Below are 6114 nucleotides of genomic sequence, written 5' to 3' on the forward strand. Positions count from 1 at the left end.
GTGGTTGCCTAAGGGCCACAAAACGATTGCCAGTTGACTCAATTAATTGCCCTTGGCAACCAGGCAACCGTTACTGCCAAGCCCTGTAAAGGGCCAGATATTTTTCTCTGGAGTTCACTAGGCTACTCCCCCGATACTGCAAGTCACCACAAATCATTAAGAAATTAGCAAGAATTATTGTACGGATTACTCACTTTAGAGTTTACAAATGACATATTGTTCTCAACGCCTGGGTTGAGCTGAATGTGCTCCTGCAGTTGCGTAAAAATGTGATGGCGTCATATGGAGTCATCTACTTACACAGAAAAGGTTCTGGTATGTCAGTTAATCTTTATTGTCCCACATGAAGAAAGAGTTTTTGCAAGGCAGCGTAAAAACACAATAAATGTCAGGGTTTTGGTATTTTGTTCCGTCTTATTGTGGTAGTCTTGTTTTTCTGTAATGTTCTGTTTACTGTTTTATTTTGTAGTCTGTCTTGTCTCCCTTGTCTTGTCTAGCTTAATTCCTGTCTGTTTGTTTCCCGCATTTTTTGATTGTTCTGCCCCACCCTGATTTGTTCCACCTGTTGAATCACCTGTCCCTTGTTAGTGTTCATTACCTGGTGTATTTAGTTCCTGTTCTGTCTTTTATCAGATTACACAGTTAGTGCTGTTCTGTATCTTCGTGTCCTGTCCTGACCTGTCGTGGCTTCTCTTGTCCTGCTTCCCAGCACGCTTACCTTGTATTTATTTGTTGAGTAAGTTTTGCCTACCTTTGGACTCTTTTGTTTGTAGTTTTGTTAATAAATTTTGAACTTTGTTTTGAACTGCATTTGGGTCCAAGCCTCGCTAATTCCAGCTGAAACGTGACAATTAAACACTACAAAACAAACTGTGTATGTTTTGCTCGCAATACAACATACAATATAAAGTTAATTTATTTTATTAATCAAAAATGTCCTTGATTTAACCTCAACCATGTTAATAAACAATCATTTATTAATCATCAAAATGCAATATTGGATGAACAAGGGCTGAACAACACAAGTAAAGGAGTTATTTATATCATAAAAACAAGTGAGTTGAAGTTAAATTAAACAAAACAATCATTTAGTGTGTGTTTGAAAAGTAAAATAGACTAAGTTCTCTGTGTGTAGCGTTAGCTGTAACTTCTCGTGTTACATTTAGGTGAAGTCAAAACTCAATCAGTTCATCAAGATGAGTAATTTCCTTCCAGGCTCCATCCCCCAAGTTCTGCATAAGCTTTAATACCCAGAAGCCTCAGGACCTTTCCCAAAGTTCTTCAACACCTTATCTAAACATTCTGATTCCGTCGGAGCTGAGGAACTGGATCCCCAAATCCCCAATAACAGAAGGCAAAGTTGCAAATTATTTAAAAAATTAGGACCTGGGGATTTGCTGTACCACATATTTACAGGATTTCAATATGCCACCCAGATACATATCCCAGAGTGTAACAATTCCCTTTTCCATCCAGTCCCTCCATAAAATGGGATATCTACCAATACATAACTTTGGATTCCACCAGATACTTGATGAAGCATTTAGATATGGATCCAGTTAAAACTACTTTTAAGTGAGAGATTATCAGATGTGTTTTTGCCTCACCATATAGTTTGACAGACAGGCTTTTTAGGGGTGATAATGGGGCAAGAACAGATTGCTCAATACAAAACCAGGGTGTGGCTCTCTCAGGAGGAAATGACCAGTGGGCCAGATTCCTTCAATTAAAGCATAGTAGTAATAAAACATTTTTTGACATTCCATATCAATGTCCTTGTTACACTGTCAAACTTTTAAAAATATGACAGGGGGTCCTCCAGAGGAAGAGATTGTATAAGGTAATCTACAGGGGCAAACGCCCTGCAACTTAAGAAAACACATATAAATAGACAAAACACAAGCAAATTAAGAAAACAACTTCATTTAATTGACAACACATGCACAGCATTCAGCAAACGCGCTGCAAATACACACAACACAACCAAATACACAAAGGCGCTGCAAATAAAAAACGATGCAAAAAGAAAAGCACACAAACCCCGAAAACAAATGCAACAAAAAAACGCTGCATCCAGATTACACAACGGAAGTTCTCCAGTCGGGTATGGCTGCATAGTAAAAAGAGAACTCCCGTCTCATGCCCTCCCGTCCATAGACTGTATATTAAATTCATAGTATTATTATTAATAACATAGCCTAATATAATATATTATTAATATACAGTCTATGCTCCCGTCTCATGCCCTCCCGGCTGGTGCCGTCCCCGACCTTCGACTTTTCAAAACAAAAGCTTCATACTTTGGTGTTTTGGATGTTTTTGAACTAAACAGTACAGCAATCATGCTAATAGTTACAATAACTTTTTCAGCAGATGTCTTACTTACAACACGATGGAGCAAGCAAAGCAGTTTTGTGTTTATGTGTGGGCGGGATTTATTCAGATTGATAAATCCCACGGTAAAGTTTATTAAACAGGGAGGGACTATAAATCCTGTCTGTTTTTTTGTATTTCAAGAGCAAATTGCTCCACAATATGAATACAGATTGATCACTTAATTTGTTGTATAATCACAATATTACACTTGAGGAGGCCTATAGCCTACTTCAGTAATTTCGGACCTCGAAATTAAACCCTCTCATGTAATATGGCTTAAACAAACGTCAACATTAAACGCTGATGCAGTTTTAAATGTTTTATTGCCACAAGTTTACAGACGGCTCTGCTGATTGAGTATCACCTGTGACCTGAGCCGAGACACACCCACCAAACAAGAGAAAACATATCTCAAACATAGACTTAATATTTGCAGTCTATGATCTCACCGTTGCACACCATTCTGAGATTGAACGTGTCCCGTCTCTCTCTCTCTCTCTCTCTCTCTCTCTCTCTCTCTCTCTCTCTCCCCTTGGGGTCAGAAATCAAGCTGTTCCACTAGCTGCTCCCTCTAGAGGTCTGGAGAACTTCCGTTGTGTAATCTGGATGCTGCGTTTTTTTGTTGCATTTGTTTTCTGGGTTTGTGTGCTTTTCTTTTTGCATCGTTTTTTATTTGCAGCGCGTTTATGTATTTGGTTGTGTTGTGTGTATTTGCAGCACGTTTGCTGAATGCTGCACGTGTTGTCAATTTAATGAAGTTGTTTTCTTAATTTGCTTGTGTTTTGTCTATTTGCATGTGTTTTCTTAAGTTGCAGGGCATTTGCCCCTGTCGGCCACCATATAATTCAGCTTGGGAACACAAACAATTTTTCATTCCCTCCAGGATTTTGTGGCCTTTTTTTTGAGATTGTTAAAGCCCAAATGCCTGGTTCTGCGGGAGCTTTTGGAAAAAAAATGGGATCGAAGTTGCGATATCTTTTATATTTTTGTTGCCAAAGACAGTGAAAATTGCTTTAAAAAGTTGTGTTTCTTTTGGTATACTTCTTTAAAAATGAAAGGAAACTTGTTTTGGGGAGAATAAAACTACTCTGGGCTGAGATTTCCTAGTAACCTTACCAAAAAGCTCAGGATGCTGCAAATGTTGCTATAATATGAAAATGGCTGGTGGATTTAAGACAAAAAATAATAATGTATTGAATTAATCAAATATGAACATACCTGTCAGCGGCTTGTTGATCTTTACATTGTTAGTTAGTGTCCTATCCTGGGCTGTGATAAACATTCATACGTTTGATGAAGTACTTATTGGACTTTAACTTATCATTGCACTTACAATAATGAGCATAGCTGTCCTCAATTTAGGTCATCGTGTACGTTTCATCTCCAGTTTTTCCTGCATCCACCGTGTGTGTTTGTGTGTGTGCGTGCGTCAGTCGCGGGGGAACTGAGCAGCAGCCCCGCCCGCTGCAGAGAGCCGACAGGATTGAAACAGCAGCCGCTTTCAGCGACTTTAGAGTGTACAAACATTACAGCGTACATTGATGCTAAAATCTATACAGGTTGCCAAGCCGGTCTGAAACGGTCTTTCGCTGTAAATTTTTTTGGTAAATGTGAGATGTTCGAGTCACACACGTCTCGTCTTCATATCAGAAAACAAGGAAATTAATTTGGCGACATACGTGTGTTACGTCAATCTGTTCTCACTCCCGCTTGGTCAGTGGTCCTCAGAGTCACATACTAACGCAAAGTCTGGCACGTGTGACTGCTGTGATTGGTTGAAGTCGCGTGAAACTCCAATTATTTGTCAAATTTGCAGTCAAAATTGCGAGTTGCCCTGAATTCACGGTTATTGGTTGAATTTGCGTGAATTGTTGCAATCATCACATCGTGAAATCCTGGAGGGACTGATTTTTATAACATTGACCTTCCTTGCTATTGAGAGATTGACAGTCGCCCATCTATTAACATAAGAGATTTTATTAAATAGTGGATCCAAATTGACTTTAACAAGCTCTTTTAACCGTGGAGAGAATAAGATATCCAGATATACGATACCTGCTTTGGCCACTGAAATGCCAACCCGTTCTCACTCTTAACTCTTAAAATATGGGCGTTTTGGCAATGGCTGTCAGCGTCAGAAACAATGCAAAAAGCACCCTTCAGCGTGTGTGCAGAAAGCACCAGGGAGAGCAGCAGCTACACGGCATTTGAAGATGACGTAGCACTAAGATCGACTATGGTAGCGAGTAGTATGAAAGCCCAGAAATCCGGATAGGGAGGTTTGTTCGGGTGGTGGATGGGTCAAACAACCCAGGACTTCTAACCCAGGAGACCGGGGATCGTGTCCCGCGTGTCACATTTCCTAAACCGTGCCAAAGGCACCTGACCAAGCGTCCATATTTTACACATTGGGAGTGAGAATGTGTTGGAAATGCACCTGATTGGAAGGCTGTTACTGGGTACTGAGCTGTTAAAGGTAACGCTTCTGACTTTTTTTTACCCTATAACCTCAAAATTTTGAAAATTAGTCAATAATCCAGAGTAGACAGGGTATAGATCCAAGGCTCGGACACAAAAAGCAATATATCATCCGCATGTAGCACAAGTTTATGCAACCGTGCTCCCACCATAACACCTAGGAAGGTAGTCTTCCCACTTATGGCTGCTGTCAATGGCTCTATGACTAAGCAAAACAACGAAGGAGAAAGTGGTGAGCCCTGTCTTGTTCCTCTTCCAAGAGCAAAAAGCCTTCTTCAGGGTGTAGCTCCCTTTAGTAAAAATAAAAAATGAGAAAAACATGGGTGTGCAAAACAGAAACAATCGTCAGATTTACTGATTATGCAAATTAGTTTTTTTTTTTTTTAAGTTGTGAGCACTAATTATTTCCCCATGATCCAAGTCATTTAGTATACAGCTGCATTACAGCGCCACTTTCTAGAAACAATGTCCACATTGTTTTAAAGTGACTATTTCTTTCCGTAGGAGGTCAGTCTGTTGCAGACAAAACAGGTCAGGTTGCGGCTGTTAAACAACATTAAGTGATTGTGCCAGCTGATGAGGAAATATATAGTTACACATCCCAGTCTGTCAGTTTCAACAGAAACATTTGTAAATGATGCAACTTCACTGTAATGGGATAGGCTGGTGAGAAGGCACTGAAAAACTTAAGATAGTCTCTTAGGTCACATAAGGATTCCTGTATAAAATGCAGAATCATTGTTAATATGTTACAGTATATAGTAGGGGTCGGAATCACAAGATATCATCACGATACTTACAGTATGTCACAATACAATATTATTGCGATTTTAAACATATTGCAACATTCTGCGATATATTGCAATTTACTACCTTTTTTCCAACTTCAGATGTTTCCCAATTTCAAATTATGTTCCCAAAAGGAAACTTTGTCAACATCTGTTTTATCTAAAAGGATACATTTCTCTGTATGCTCATCTCACTTCAATTTTATTGCTGCAAAATGGGATTGTCATGTAGACAAACTGACCACGGTGTTGTGGTCAGTTTGTCTGCATGACAATAAGAGATTAATACTTGGGGTCTGTGTATTGATACAGTATTGCCACGGAAAATATTGCGATACCATGCTGTGTCGATTTTTTCCCCACCCCTACTTTAAAGCTGATTTTAACTACCATGCTGCTTGGTGGTTTGCTTTGTAACAATGCATCATACGTATGAAATTAGCAAATTTATGTTCTCATCATCTTGAATTGT

Source organism: Sander vitreus, chromosome 4 (assembly GCF_031162955.1).
Source record: "Sander vitreus isolate 19-12246 chromosome 4, sanVit1, whole genome shotgun sequence".
NCBI classification, from domain to species: domain Eukaryota; kingdom Metazoa; phylum Chordata; class Actinopteri; order Perciformes; family Percidae; genus Sander; species Sander vitreus.